The 16,547-nt window shown below is 53.6% G+C and overlaps 1 protein-coding gene across 2 annotated transcripts in view; it reads right to left on the bottom strand.

The window, feature by feature from the left end:
- The window catches only part of LOC127748753 (uncharacterized), a 161,350-nt gene that overhangs the window by 113,786 nt on the left and 31,017 nt on the right, over positions 1 to 16,547 (bottom strand). The window contains exon 2 of one of the 2 annotated variants that reach the window (XM_052263537.1): positions 7,312 to 7,412. The gene's annotated coding sequence lies outside the window, so the exon portion shown is untranslated. Of the gene's footprint in view, positions 1 to 4,959; positions 5,061 to 7,311; positions 7,413 to 16,547 lie in introns of those variants that run through there. The other variant, XM_052263539.1, reaches the window with a different exon arrangement.

Genomic DNA, 16,547 nt, shown 5'->3' with positions numbered 1-16,547 from the left:
CGCCCCGCCCGGACCGTGACGGTTGTTTGAAAAGTGGGTAAAAATCTGTCCACGCCATATCCCCTGCTCGGCGCGCCGCCGCCGCGGGGCAGCCTCGTATGGCGCGGCCCGCCCCGCCCTCGGCTGCTCGTGCCTGTGTGTGTGTGTTTGTAGTGTGTGCTCCGGAGGGCGTGCAGTGTGTGTCGCGGGCCGAGCCTCCGGTCAGACTCTATCGCCCGGCCTGGATCACACGCGCGTCCACGCTGCGGGCCGCAAATCACAAACGCAACAGCCTGCCTGCGCTCCGCTGCGCTCCTCCTCCCGGGCACGCGGCTCCCCGCGCACCCCGCCGCGCCACGCCCCCGGAGGTCGTCTATAACCTGCGCAAGTACCAGCCGGCCCGGGAGGTATTCGCTCTACTAATGAGTGTGCGTGTATATGCGACTCTGTGTCTGTCTGACTGGGTGTGTGTGCGCGCGCGCGGGAGTGTAGGTGTGTGTGTGTGTGTACAGACGATACATTGGAAGCTCATTCGAATAATTCAAATTAGTCATTTCTCCGCGCGCTGTGAGCCCCGGCCTGGCCCCGGCCGCGCGCGTTATCGCGAAGGCAATGACTTTCGATGCATATCAAACAGGTTTCCGGGTGGTTATGTTGGCACCTCCGTTTGTTTATGTGCCGGCCCGTCCTGCTGACCGTGGTCCTGACCTACCCCACCCCGAGGCCCGTTCGCAATAACTCCAGTGTGGGTGGAGCCGAGGCGCAGCCATGGGCGCAGCCGGAGCCTTGTTTGCTTATTCTTTCTCTCGGCTCCACGCCCGCAGCTCAGATATATTTCTACACATTTCTCATTTCAATGAAAACGCCCGCTAGACCGCCAATGGCTCTAGAGATAAATACAAGGTGATAAGCAGGTATCGTACGAGCAGGCACCCGCCCCCTTGGAGTGGGTGGGACGAAGCAACTTGTGCAGGAGAGAGGGAGAGAGATGGGTGCAGTATAAACTGTGATTAGCATACCTCGGCAGCTCGAGGCCCAGCGGAAGAACGCTAAAAAGTTTTGGGGACACGCCTGGCAGATGAAGTCGTAGAACAACAACAAGAAATGAAGGTTTGGCGAACATTGACAAAAGGAAACGTCTTGTTTGACCATCCGCGTCGTAAAACCGTCCAAAAGGTGCTGCTCGTCAAGGATCAACCAAGAGAGGGACACACGGGAGGGCGGGCCACCGTTGATCAGCGGAAGGACGCGGTGGTTATCACAAGGGACACTACGGTATCCAGGGTTATTCCCGGGATAACATTATGGTCTGCACGATACTTCCAAGCGCTCTCCCTGTCGAATAGCTATCCTATCCATTCCTTTCGCATTCCTTTGGCCCCGTGACGACTCCCTGACTATTTGAGCACGACACAACGGCCGCCGGAACGCCCCCAAAATATGGCCTTTGCTAATTAACGAGCTTTGGCCTCCCCCGTGCCAGTGAGCCGGCCGTGAGGTATGGGCCTCGCCGCTGGCTGGTCCTGGTCGGGTCAGCCCGGCTCACCGGATCGGCTCCGCCGCGGCGCCGCCCGTGGCCATCGCCATAAGGCCTAAACTGCGGGGCTCACCCGACAGATTTACTGCAATTCCGGCCGCGGAGAGTACGCATGGCCACCGAGTCTCTCTCTCTCTCTCTCTCGTCCTCACCGGTGACGATGGGGGTTCGTTAACCCTCTTTTAAACGACGCATCGTTAAGGAGGCAATGTGTAAAATTTCATGGTCTCCCTCCTCTTGTGCCTGTCTTCTTCGTCGACGGAAAATAAAATTTTATACAGCTCTACGGAGGAGTTTGACAGTCGCCTATGTCTTTAGTGCTTTGTTCAGGGCAGAGGTAAAGACTCTCGAGGCGATGCTGGTCCTCCCGCTGGTCGACCACCACCACCTGACGAGAGCGCGTCTAGCGCCCGTCATAAACTGCGTCTCGCCGGCGCTTCCCTGACGCCAGCCCGACTATTGGAGCAATTACCTAGCCATCCGCCTCACGGGATGAAGAGATAGACGAGCAGGCCAAACATTTCGGCTGTTAGAGTGCATGATGATGACGGCGGGCCTCACCCGGGGGTCCATCCGGGTCCATCGAGGGCGCGAGCGACAGCCTCTGGCCCCTGTCGCACCAGGGGGGGGGGGGGGGGAGTGTAATTGTAAAATAAAACAGAGAGGTCTTCTGTTCACAACAACCCTAGTTGGCTACTTTGCCCCAGCGTTAACGACGAATACACTAAAAAAGGAATGTTGATGGCGAGGTGAAGAAGTTTAGAATCACGTGGAGGTGTACAGGCAGCATCGAGCAGCATGTGTGATCATTCGATGTATACTGTAGGGTGAAAAACCCAAACACGCACAGAAAAGAGGACCAAGTAGACAATAAAATTAAAGAAAAGCAGAGCACATTGTGGCAAACTTTCATTCAAGTAATGCATATTAAATTTAACAAAGGTTACAACACCTTGAAGTATTGCAGCACTGTAGGATTAAATGTAACAGTATCAGACGGAAAGTGCTAACTAAAAATTGTGGCTAGCCCGCCAAGCCAGACGCAACGCGAAACTAAAACGCAATGTGGTGCCGTCATCAACACCGCCCTCTTCCACTAACGAGCGCATCAAAGCTTCCTGTCAAAATAACCCCAGCTGTTGTACCTCATCAAAAACGGATTGGACCGCCCCGCCTACCAAAAGGGAACCGACGTAATGTGCAGTTTGCTATTGCGAGGCACCTGACGCCCGCCGCGCGCGCATATATATACACACACACACACACACACACACACATTTTGTTCATTTAACGTTTGAACATCAACACAACGTGGCTCGGGCCACTGTCGCGTCGTCGCGATACGCCAATAAGTCGCTCTCCGTGTTGTGATCGCGCAGCAAAAACACGCATGTTGAATGACCAGCTCCGGCGCGCTGCAGCCGCCCGGCACGTGCTGCTGGGGGGTAATGGACTCATTGATCGTCTTGACGCCTCCGATCCGAGGCGCCCTTCCCTTCAATCGATGATTTACCGAAGCTAGCAGCTGGACAGCGGGAGGCGGCACGCGGACAGCAAGTTTAAGCGGAATATACTCAACTCCCATCGTTGGAAATTTTTTAAGTTGCCAATCAATTTTAATGCGAAAATTACACTTGGAGGAAGTCAGGTTCGGTGTTGTATAGAGACCTATGAACGTTATGAGTAAAATCTGAGGCGTGCAGACGATTCACTGGGGACTTTAAGCAGTGCTAATTGACAGAGTCATATGTATTCAGTTGTTCACACAATTTGCCGAGCCTTTTCTCCCTCTTTTACCTCAGGGCACAGAGCGTGTGGTCCCGCCTCGCCATATTGGACATGCGTGCGCTCCTGCGTGCGCTCCTGACCCCCCGGGACCCTCCCCCCCGGCCGCCATGCCGGCGCGGCACCTGGACCATGAAGCCGCCAGCACGGCACACGTCTCCCAAAATATTCCGAGAAATCTGCCCCGTACCTGTATCTGATTCTCTTGAATTTTATTATTTTACACACTTCCCAAATCTAACTCGGTGATGTGTGATTGCGGCGAGGCTGGTCAAAGTGCCGTCCGCCGTACGACACCCAAGCCGGCACCGCACCGCTCCCACAGCTGGCGGGCGTAATTTGGCCAAACGAAACGTAAGCCACGAGACGACCAGGCAGAAATAACAAAGGTCGTGCGCCGGCCATCTGCGGAAAGTCAGCTCGGGCAGAAAATCACTACTTCCTTACATAAATGGGTGGTGGAGCATCAAGGCCCTTGTGAATGGAACTGGAGAAACAGCGCAGCAGCGTTCCAGCCTGTGCACTTTTTAGCCACGAATCAGGGAAAACGACACATCGAAATAACACGAGGTACGGCAAAAGGATCCCGTTCACTTGTAAAATATGTATGTAAGACAATAACGAATCCGAGGCCCGAGGTCCTGACTCTCTCCTATCTCCACGCTTGCGTACCGACACTCAAATGTATTATGAAGTATCGTTTTCAAACAGTCATTCACAGAGGCATTTAACTAAATCCAAGGCACAACAGGCACAGAGGATTGTGACGAATGGCTCCGAGGAGGGGCCTGGAGAGCATCAGCCCGGGAGTGGCCGTAACGCTCTTTGAGGGATAATTGACAAAGAGTTAGTGTGGCCTGCCGGGTAGTGAAAGTATAAGTGAGGTACTTGCTTAGGCTTTAAGCTCCGTGGTTCATTTCCTGAAGGAGGAGGAGCCTTCAGTGGGAGGCTAAAGGGTATAGAAGGTAGGGAGGGGCAACGGGACGAAACCGCTCAGTCACGAAATAGGGAAGTGAAATGTTAACGCAGTACCAATATGTGCGAGAAAACGCTTGTTGTACAATTACTAGTCGCAATACTACGTCTCTTCAAAAACTTGACAGCAGCGGAATGTAATGCGGATATTCCAGAGCGCATCACCATTGTTGCGCGTGGGGATGTGTCCCTTCCAAGAGGGATCATCAGTCAATATCAGTTCCTGGCCTGGCTGGGACGCCCTCCTATCTCCCGGCAAACATCACCTTGCGATCTGGGTCAGTAAAGAGAAGAGAACCCATGGCAGATTGTGGTAGTGCTCGGCTCTCCTTGGATGCAGCGCTCTTATCTGCAGACAGTCCTGTTATAACAGACCACGATCCCATATCGGATAGCCAGTCATCAATCCAGCAGTCTGCGTCATTAGGAATCCTGGAGTTTCATCTCAGGATTCACCCAACGTTTTTCGACACTCTACAGATTTATAACTTTCACCTGAAATATTATGTTCTCACAAATTCAAATAAAGTAGAGTATCGTCGACGTTATGAAGCCCAGTCAGGTCACACTGGTTTAAGAAGGCGGGCCGTAGTACATTGTACAATAGCAAAAAACCTTTTGAACATTTTTTTTTTCAATTATTTTACCTTTGTAAAGACGGTTTAAAACAATTAAAGACTTACTTCACAAAGGCGCAAACATCGTCGTTCTCTTGGATCCTACCGAAACACGCGCGACATCCCCAAGCACAACAGGTGGATGGAGTGGCGCGCTGGCGCGCTCTGGCGGCCGCCGCTCTCCTGGGCCGGTCTGGCCCGCCCGGCCCACCGCTACGTGAGAGATGGGCCGGCTGATCGTGCTCGCCGCGGCTGATCTCGGAGATGATCAGGAAAACAAACAAGCTGCCCGCGGCTGACAGCGCGGCGTGGAGCGGCGCAGACGGGACGAGTAGGGTGGCCAGATCGCATAGCGACGCATAGTGCGCTCCAAGGCCGGGGCCGCGGCACGGCGGGCCTTGCGGCGGGCCCGTGAGAACAGAGTCTGCGGAGCACCAGCCTCACGTCCATACCTTATCAGTGGCTACCTGTGCCAGCCCCGTCCTCTGCGTGTGTGTGAAGATGTCATCTAGAGGGGGACACGCCCGTCGCCAGTAGGACCAAGCCTTGCTTCTTGTTCTCAATTCTCAACTTCTACGCCATCAAGTACACTTGAAGAACAAATGTCTCGGCCTCGGCAGTTATTATTAACTTAGGTGTTTTATACTTCATGTTACGCAAAACTTTCAAAGGTTCTGCATTTATTGGCGCGTGTAGTCAACAAATCAGCCGCGATGACTTTTTCCAAAACTGCCTAGTTCTTTATTAAACACCTTGACTCCCAGGGCGTTATCGAGGGGCACCCACATGAACGTAGGTCTTGAAGCACTAAGTTATGTTCAAATTTACTGTTGAACACTTCTGAAAATTTCCAGAACAGCTACACTTGTGCATTATTGAGCACTACGATGTCCAGGCTTACCTATTGCACTTCAATTTCCAGTGTATATTGCACTCTTAGCATGTCGTACTTGAATAAAGCGTAACCATTTTACTCCACTATGTGAAATTGTTCCCAAATCAAGTGCCATTTACTCTACATTCGAATGAGTGCGTTTAAGTATATTGTGCCGAGGTAGCGTCTTCCAGCCAGCAAGGTGCGGCCACCGCGTGCCCACGTGAAACTCAAAGCGTCAAATGTTCAAAATGTACGCTTACGTCGTTTTTCGTTAGTCGTACTACGCAAAGAACTCGTACTGATTTTAGGTCTATAGAACATACTGCCACTGCCTCGGCTCGGTGCCATAATAAGGCACGCTCCAACGCTCCGCAAGCCCACCCGCATGTTGTCTAGTGGTATAGTAAAGAAAAAAAGGACGGGATCTATAAGACACCCCGTAATGTGACGCATTCAGGTGTGTGGGGCCGCTTGCAAACTCGCCATAATGCGCAGCGGCCGCGGTGAGTGACGTAAAACAAGCAGTACTAGGCACAGTAACCAAGGGGCCTATGAAACATTGGACACTCTAGGACCCTGGGTGACATGGCTGCTGTACATTAACCATATGTATATGATGCATTACGGTCTATACATTTTGAATCTGTCAAAACTACTAAACAATACAACACTGATCCATTCACTAAACATATGTGAAAGTAACAATTTTTATCCATAGGAAGATGCAGTTTTGAGCACATCTTTTGCAGCTTGCAGGTGACAAAACTGTATCTTCATCCCTTTAATGGATAATTTTCAATTTCATCATGAAAAGACCCAAATTTCAAGGATTCATATTATGTAGAATTTCGTTTGGTTCAGGTGTGCTGAAAAACACATCAAGTAATGGACAAATTTGTACTTTACGAGATCACCTAAGACTTTGTGTTCACAACGTGAGCACGGTGTTCTGTTCATTGCGTACGGATCGCGTCACGTACCGAACATAACGAAGGGACATGTATGAGTGCAGGTTATGTTGGCGTGTGTGGGCACCCTAGCCGCTCCACCCGCCTCGGCTGGTACAGGTACAGGTACAGGGCGCACCGGCAGGCAGCCGGAGGGCCTGGGGGGCCTGCGGGGACCGAGGCCTGCCCGCCGGACTCAGCGAGGTTGCACATCATAATTATAGGTTTGTGTACAGGCCCTGGCTCCGCGTTTGGGGGGAAATATATAGAAACCGTTTGGGATGTGTGTTCTCCTTCCTCTTTCGTCTTTATCCACTCTCCCGTCTTCGTCTCTCTCACCTCAGGCAGGTGGATCGCAGGAAACAACGTACAAGACAAAGAAGGCGATAGCAAATGAGCTGGAGAGTTTGGTTCCTCTGTTTGTTTAAGGTGGTTTCTGAGGAAATCTGTGAGGAGCGGAGTGGGGGCGCTGCGGGGCGTGCGCGCGCACGAACGTGTGTGCGAGCAGGGGGGGCTCATTCCAGGCAGCCACGCAATGCTCGCTAAAGCCCCACTTTAACGCCACCGACTGCAACAAAATACACCCGTACTTACTTAACTTTGCAGGAGCAGCGGGGCTCGCAGCACGCGGCGCTGCGGCGGGTATCCAGGCCCACCTTGGACTGGAGCGCACGAGGGGCTGCTGTGTCGCGCGGCTGGAAGAGAACAGAACGGCGGGCATTACAACGAGCAGCGCGGCACACAGCAGCATCAAACAGTCAAAATACAGAGGACACTACTGCAGTATGATGTTAGAACGTGTGTGAGAGTCGTATCGGCAGATCGTCATCAGCAGAGGACGGCTGATTAATGAGGCCGCGGTGCGATGATACACGAGGCGGACACGTGTTGGGCTGAGCTGAGGTCAGCAAGAAGCGCCGCGGTGTTTGTCGATCCGATGGACCGCCACCTCCGGCCTGCTGTGGAGTGAGCGATGATGTTCTTCTGCAGCTCCAGATTTGTCCTAGAATCATCATCATCATCCCAGATCGATGACGACCGTGTTTTTCCTAAGGTGGTTCCTTATCACTAGAAATGAATTTGACGTTATTTGAAGAGTTCAAGTTATGACTTTTAACTCGCTTTTAACTTTTCCTTGTAGCCTTTTGCAAATAAGAAATAAATGGATTTATTTTACTTTGTTCAACTTTTCCACACAATGTTTCGACGATTAATATTGGTCTAATTTTAAAATCCATAGCAAAACTTACACTTAAAAAAAGTGTTCTGTTATGTCGAGTACCTCACATTCGTAGTGTAAGGTACGCACGCAGCACTGGTTTGGCAGCTGATAAAATCATATCCTGAACGTTTATCTCGCAAATGAGGGAGAGGCTGTCAAGCGACCTAATTTTGGAACCTCATTTTCTATTAAATACGAGAACACCACACAGGAATAACCGTTTCAAGAAATCACTTGTTCATAGTGCCTCACTTTTGTCATGCGTGATGGTGTGAACGATTTATCTGCCGAGTCACTCCTGGCGTGGCCTGCGCTCAGTGGGGTTGGCACCTCAGGGATTATGCAGGTCTCATAGAAGAAGTACTACACATGCCCCAGCAGGGCCGGGATGGGGGAGCCGTGTCACCTACGTCCCCCGGGGCGCGGATAAGAGACTGATCTGGACACGCGTTGGGGTTGGGGTGAGCCTCCCATAGCCTGCCGGTGAGTCACCCGTGGTAAGGTAGGTGCGACGGGCTCACAGAGGTGCTGTTCGGTATCCGTCACATATCTGTGGCCACAATAAAAGAGCGATTGAGGGAAGTCCAGAAAGCATATTGAATCCAGCAGGGAAAGCATACCGAGGCGATAAGCGAGAGCGAGACAGTAACAGGATGGGCATTAAAAGGGACTGGCCCAGAAGCTGCGTGAAGAATGCGGTTAACATTATATTTCTCGTGATTATTTTTGCTCCTCGCCGAAATTACACGTTCCGACCGTGCAGGGCGGATATCGTCCATAAAGCAAGCTGCATGCTGTATGGTGCCCTCTGGTCCCCTGTGGGGCCCGTGCCATGGCCTGTTGGCCGCGGGCGACGCGACGAGCAGTGGTTCCCACACACACCAGACACATCAGTGATTACAGCGTGCACTCCACTTGCAAAACAAACCACCCAATCAGACAAACTTAACCCAATAAAAATCGAATTCGGGTAGTATAGTTGAGAGTCACCGAAATATTTTTTTCCACGAGAGTTAATCAAACAGCACTAATGCAGTAAGCCCCGTACGTACATATTTTTTTTTAACTCGGGACTATTCGACGAGTCATCTGTCTCCATTGGCGCCCGGGATGATATTTACATGGGGGACACATGGGACATGACAGGACAAGATTGAGAATCACACGCGGGGGGACAGCCCACGCGCTGGACGGAGGCGAGGCACGGCACGGCGCACAGAGATGGTGAAGGGAGATCGCACTGCACGATTGAGACGGCCGGCAGGGAGGAGCGGCGAGGTGCCAAATGTTATTAATGTGCTCGAAACCGCGCAAGCTGGACTCCGTAGCGCCGATAGTCTGCAGCGCGGGTCAGCATATCCTCCTTTATAGCCCGTCGCACAGAGCGCCAGGCCCTGCAAAAAATTGAAACTTTTCCGCTTGCATAGGCGCTGCCGGGCCTCTTGCCGGGCCTCCTGGGTGGCGCCCTCCCGGAGGGGGTCTCGTTAGGGAGGTGCCATCCGCCGGACGACTTTCATTAATTTCACAGCAAAGAGTGACTCGTCCAGAATGAGCCGCGTGAAATAATTCGCCACAGGTGCTGCAGCCGCGCGAGACGAAAGCTCTAACGCGGCCCCAACGTAACCCCTCCGGGGACTCCGGGGCGGGCCCGGGGCAGGGCCGGGGCAGGGCCCGCTCTGAAAAGGAGCAGCGATTTGTCCCGAACCCCAACGAGGCCGAGTAAATAATTGTTTGGTGTGGGATTGGCCCGTCAGAGGGCTCTGCTGGCGAGGGCCGGGTCATCAGGGCACCGGGGGTCGACGACGGGCTGGTTAACACCCCCCTCCCGTCCCTGCCCTACCACACAGACACACACACACACTCACATTTCCTTACCTCACACGCTCCCAATCTCACTAACTAGGCGAGAACGAGGGGAGAGGTATGCCCCTTCCCCCCACGACGGCCGATGGAAGGAATCCGGTGTAGCTTTAATCGTCGCCTTGTGGGATAAATTCCTCTCCGGTCCGTCTGCTGGTAGCGCCCCCCCCCCCCCTTTTCCCTTCGGCGCCTTCTTTAATTCTATCAGTGCGCTTCCGTATTAGCTCCGCGTGTCAGCTTCGTTTAAGATTAGAGCGCCGCTACGCGCGGACAGTCCTCCGGACGCGGCGGTTCCCATTCGTCACGGCGTCTCCAATCGGCGGCCGCGGCTCGCGGGGGACTCTGTGTGCAGCCGCCTATTCGGCTTTTCAAATCTTATAAATCTTATCCTACACCACAACGTCCGTCAACAAGATTTAGTGTTGTATTGGCAACGAGACCGTGAAATGAAGACTGCCATAATATCACAATGATATTCCAGCGATATCGTTTGTTCAACCACAAAATGTACTGTGTTTAGGAAGCCGAGCTTGTCCCCCCCCCCCCTCCACAAAAAATGTATTAGCGAGTTGCATACTGGCGGTGAGAGCCTGGCTTTTGGCTGGTTGCTCCTGATTAAACTCACCTTTACTCACACATTCACTTAGCCTCGGCCCAATCAGCCCGCAGCCTCGTGGAGACTAACCCCATGACGGATTAGGACGGATAAAAATATTCCATAAATTACCCGGGCGACGCGCGGCCCAGCTCGCGCCGCACACCGACGTTTAATTCCATGTTAAGCTGCTGCTGGCCCGACTGTGCGACGGCATGGGACCCGTGGCCAGCGGGGTGGGGCGCAGGGGCGCAGGCGCAGGCCTTTGATACGCCGCCGCGGGGTCCTCTCGGATAGTGCGGCCCCCGGCCGGCCAGCACTCCCACTAATTCCACCAGTCACTTGTAAGCGCAGTGCCACCGTGTTTACAGCGCCTCAAAGGAAGTGGGTGACTTTGCGGGAGGTTGTCGTTGAAACCCTGTTTGTCGAAGTTGAAGTGAAGCTTTTGCGCCGTACTGAACGCATATTGTGTAAGAAATATTGCGTAAGGGATAATCAATCTCCCTTTAAAACATTTTTCGTCCCAATAGAGTTGCGCCAAGATCCTCTCCAAAGACTGAGCCGCTATGACTTCATGGGCACCTTCTGTGTGTGGGTGTGGACCGACGTCGTGCGTGTACTTACGCATGTGTGTGTGTGTGCGCGAGCGTGTGTGTTCGTGTTGGCGTGGTGTGCGCGCCGCGTGCGCTCGCCCGCTCGCCTGGTGGTCCGCAACTGGACTGGCCCGGCTCCACATGCTATAGTGGTGTACGGCTTACGAACTAAGGCCCTCACCTCGCGGGTGCGACCACACACACACACACACACACACACACACACACACACACTCACACACACACACACACACACACACCACGCATTCACGCGCGCACGCGGATGTAGGATGTTCTCACGCACTATGCACCTTAAAGAAAATAGTAAAATCGTGTGAATTTTATGCTGGCCCTACAAACTCCATCTTTTTCTTCAAAGGGGGTTTGTTTTCATACCCCTACGAAACGAAAATGGCTAGAAGGTCCTTCAAACAACATGACGAAACCATCATCAATAACGGAAAAATAAATGAGAAATGTTAAAATTTGCTCGGTATGTGAGGGGGAGGTGGGCTGTGCGGCTCGAGGGCGAGGGGGTGGCACGTGTCTTGACGGATGACCGCCGTCACTGTCCGAGTTCGTGTGTGCGTCCATGTAATCGTGTGCGTGCGCGCGCGCGCGCAGCTAGGCACTCGTCGTACACGCATGCGTCAAGGTGAAATTAATAATATCACCCGTTTTCATTCGGCTGTTTCAGTTTCACATTTTTACCTTCATGACTAAACCACCAACCAACCTCCATCTTACGTGAAATAATGTTCTACAAGCGACTTCCCTCACAAAGTTCACAAAGCACCTTGTTTAAGGGCACATTTCAGAATTAACGTACGAGTGAAGATATTATTAGTTCCATGGAGTGCATCCACATCCATGGATCCCTATTCGTGTATAGGAAAAATCCTACACATGTGTAGGAAATTTCACGTCCCACACACGTATGGGATTTTTCCTAGACACTTGTATGGCAAAAATCCGAACATTTTTTACAGTGCAGCAGAAGATATATGTCTATAGACATTTTCATTGTACGGATCTATTAAAATTTCGGACTGTTTTAGGACTAGGAGCTAAGTTAAATTACACAAATAAGTCGCAAACACACATGTTTACAATGCGTCCGCGCCGGTCCGGCCTCTTGCACTTCTCGGGTCTTTCTTTAATCGGAAAGAAAGCGAACCCTCACATTTTTTAGCTTTTCAATACGAATTCTAGCTCGCTCCATTTTGTTCTGATGGATAGACGAAGCGGTCTGTTAACAGCGACAATTAGTCAGTTTGAGCGCTCGAGCCTCACTCCGTGGACACCCCCCCCCCCCCCTCCCTCTCTAGGCCCTGAATGGAAATGAGAGGGCAGCCTTTTTTACAAACATAGAGCATAAAAACCTCATCAATTTCTCGCGACGCACTCGCTGAGCTTCACGGGGCTGAGCCAACGTGACGGACTGCGGCTGAATCTTCCTCCCCCCCCCCCCTCCTCTTTCTCCCTTTCTGTCTCAGAGCGAGCAATCAATCAACGGTAGAGCAGTGGGGCCTCGAGGAGGGCTTCAACGCACAACCTGGCGGCAGCGAGGATGGTGAGGGTGGTTATGGGCGCAGAGGGTGGCGAGAGGCGGCGCCGCTCAATAAGACAGTGGCGCGAACTGGGGTTCGAATGTACCCTCCTCCCGCGAGGTGAACAGCACCCTGCTTGAGCCGCGACGCTATACCGGATAGGGAGAGGTAATGAGAGAGAACCGAGTCGTTCGAACGGAAGCCGTCGTCCCGGATGGGGAGAGAGCGGCAGCGCGGCGGCGGTGACATCAGTGAGGCCCCGGCCCCGGCCCCGGCCGGCACCTGGGGAGCATTTGGGTCCGGTTATGGCTGCTCCAATCTGAGACACCCAGGCTGCCGCAGGCAGGGGGACCCCCCCCCCCCTATCTTCTTCCTCACACACGCACGCACACACCTGCGCACTGAAACAAAGCCACTACACACTGCGGGGACGGAAGTCAGAGGATAATCTGACAAGGGTGGGCCGGGGTCCTGGCGGGGGTCCTGGCGGCGGTCCTGGCGGGGGTCCTGGGAGAGATAACAGAGGTGCACGTCCTGGACCACAACAGGAGCGGCGGCCTGCGCGGGGAGCTGCCGGGCGAGCTCGACGGTCAACTGCACGGCGGCGACGAGCAATCTCACCCACTTCCAGGCGACGGCTCCTACACCTTCGCGTTGGTGTTGGTGGCGACAAAAGCTGTGCGGGCGTGCTGGCTGAGGCGCCTGCTGCGTAGGCAACACGGCAACACCCGTGTCGGCGGTTGCCTAGTACGCAGGCTGGGGAGGGGATGCAGCCTACTTGCCAGGTCCACTGCAACACTTTGAGGGGTTTGCCTGATGGTGGCTACGTCGATGCGACCTGCTCTACAAAGTTGGACAGTTTCAGCAATCCATTTTCTCGGTAACATGAAAGCATGTGCGTGAACACCCTGTCCTGCCTGTGCTCACCCAGTGATCGGCTCCCCGGCTCATCGCGGCTCGAGTCCATCACAGCGCTCTGCGATCTCATTAATCACTCACAGACTTCATTTACGAATGAGTTAGGTTAGCGCGCGACCCGACGTCTCGTCAAAAACATATTCCCCTCTAGGAAAAAAAAATTATTAATGCTAATGTTTGATTTAGCCGGGTGCTTGTCGGGGCGTGGCTCGCCGGGGGGCGTGGCTGTGACCACCCTCACTTACTCGCCCTGCTGCTTAATTTCGCTCTTTCCTCGTCAACAGGTGCATTGTAATGAGACTGCCACGGCGATTAGCCTCCTAAACAAATACGAAGGCCTGCCGCCCGATCCCTCCCCGCCCCGCCGAGCCACGCCCTACACCGGTCGGCTGGCCACACACCGTGCAGGCCGGCCGCCCACGGCTGCGTCTGAGCAGCGCAGCGCCCGCCCCTCTCTGTCTTCGCCATCCTCCTCCCTCCGCCTGACCACTGCCCAACGCCCCCTCTCTTTTCCAGCCACACTTCGGACGCAGCACCACACGGTAGTCTTTGCAGCTGCAGACAAGCGCCACATCACAGGCGTGCTCCAGAAGCTGATGGGATCACATCACTGATCAGCTTTTCATCATCTTTTTACCTCAAATCAGCCTACACAGTGATTGAGTCATCGAGACGACTACTTGATCGTCTTTACTTTATTTTTGTTTCGGATAACCGCTGGCGTAGTGTTAACACAATCGCGAAACAACAAACAAAAAACCAAAACAACAAACTTAGAAGAACCTTCATATATTCCGTATTTTGAGGATATATCAAAGAATTCCGCTGCTTGTGGCTGACCCAGGTCTTATTTGAAATCTGCCGGTCTCAACTCTACCTCGCATTCTGTGCCGCAGAGCGAGTTATGAGTGAAATCGGGAGGCCTGGCCGGGGGCGGCCGCTGACGCACCGTCAGGAAGCCAACTCAGCGAGTCGGACGAAAAAGTATGAATCAAAATGTGGCCCAAGAGAAAAATGAAAAAAAAAAATCCGAACTTCACAAAGAGGCAGAGGTTGTAACGTCTGCAGTGTGTAATACAGAGTAACAAAACGCTTATTTTTATTTTTCGCGCAAGAAAAGGCAAACGAAAATGAGAACATAAGACGTTGCGCGTATTCAGCGGTACAGAAGCAGAGGAGGCGAGCGTCCTGTCCCACAATTACGCCGAACATCCCAGAGATGAAGAGAACAATAACACAGTCGCGTTGGCCGGTCGCTGACAGGCGCACGGGCCGGCCGCCGGCCTGCAGCTGCAGACGCACCGGCCGCCGCCCACCCGGGGCAGCCCAGAGGGGCAGACCAGAGGGGCAACAGCCACTGATGCAGAATCTTTTTATCCCCGCGAGAAAGCTTCTGCTCTTGACGCTTCTGCTCCTCAAAGGAAGACAACTCGGGCCTCGCGCCTTCTTACTCCGCAACGCCGATGATCTGGCAAACAGCCGGCGGCGTCGTGGGCACGGCGCTGGCGAGAGCCGGGAGCCAGACAGCCGCCTATCTGCACACGACAGTATGGTGTTTGAAAGCTTTGGCAAGAACATTCCGACACAACGAGCAGAGAAATGCGTTAGTTTGGTCGTTGACAACAGAGACAAACTGGGCAGGGCGTAACCCCGTACAGCACGCATGAGTACCCAAGCAGAGCGGGCGTGTGGAGTTCACAGCTGCACTGCACCTTCACTACTCCGTGGCGTCACCGGTAAATATTTACATACTAGGTGTATGTATACCTATACCTATAACTGAATGACACACGACGACCTCAATAACATGCTACCTAGCTTTTTAAGCTTTGTGTGGACAAAAAAAACGCCAAAAGAATTTTGGTGCGGTTTTTCGGGAACATAGGGCATTATTGGCACCCGTATCTGGTTTACCGTACATGATGATACAGGCATGCGGAAGGGTTGCATACTCGAACGGGGCCGTTAGGCGCCTCTCCATGAAGTCTACAACCGTGGCACAAACAACAAAAGCGGTCGAAGCGCTCGATTTCTCACGAGAGACGTCCATGGCAACACTGTGGTCGCGCAATCTCGCACACTTCTCCCTCCTCCCATGCTCGCCATCCCGGCCAGACGCAAAGTGCTATAACAACATTTCGCAATCGCAATCGATGACGTGATTGGCGATAACAATTACATGCGGAGCGGCGAAAGGGTTGAGGTACAACTCATAACTACACCCCCTTTGGTGTGTGTTTGTGTGAGGCCGTGAGGGGGAGGGGGGGGGGCTGCATTTCCCAGCCTTCCAACTCTCTTGCACCCATCCAATCTCCTCCATCTCTCTCGCACCTTCTCATTGCTGAGCCCCCCCCCCCCCCCCCCTGCGGTTTTGCAGGCCAATACAAGAGCGCGCTCCTATCAGCTGCATCGGGGAGTGAGCGTCAGGACGTATAGAGATCACCCCGCAGCCAATCAGCTAAGGCAACAACAAACGTACACTCGAAACAGCAGAGAGGACTCCCAGCGGCTTCAATAAGGGAGGACGCCTTATTTCTCACAGGTCAAAAAGTAACAGTCTGTGTGAGATCACACACTCAGCCGCTGACGGGAGCGCCCCGAGGTGTGGGTGCGGATCGCCCTCGAGGGAAATCGGTCGGCTGTTTCCTTTCTCCCGCCTTCCTTTCGCTGCAGTGGCCGCGCCCCGCCCCGGGGAGGCCCAGACCTAATCGAAGGCGCACGCCCCAGATAATTTCACTTCCAGTCCGAATGCCATTTTTGACGTGGCAGGAGGAAACCGATATCTCGGATACTTTTCCCAGTTTTCTTTCCTCCTCAAGAGTCCGGGTCCAGTTTTGGCCAGGAGGACGTTTTGGAAGACAGATCGTCGTTTGCGGGAGTGGGAGAAGACGAGAGAGAGAGAGAGATGTGCTCCGAGGCAGCTGCCCGTCCAGGCGATCGGGTTCAGGCGAGGAGACCTCGGAGGAGACGCGGCCCGGCGCATGCACCACCGCCTCCCCGGGGCCGCGTGCGGGGCGGCGTCCCCTTCACTCGTCTGCCTCGCACGCGGCCGCGTGGCGCCGGGGGAGCGACAGAGAGAGGGCGAGGCGGCG

The sequence above is a fragment of the Frankliniella occidentalis genome, unplaced genomic scaffold, assembly GCF_000697945.3.
Source record: "Frankliniella occidentalis isolate FOCC.00 unplaced genomic scaffold, Focc_3.1 Scaffold12, whole genome shotgun sequence".
In the NCBI taxonomy this organism is placed as follows: domain Eukaryota; kingdom Metazoa; phylum Arthropoda; class Insecta; order Thysanoptera; family Thripidae; genus Frankliniella; species Frankliniella occidentalis.
Note: the sequence above shows the minus strand (reverse complement) of the source record. Positions and strands in the feature narration are given on the sequence as shown.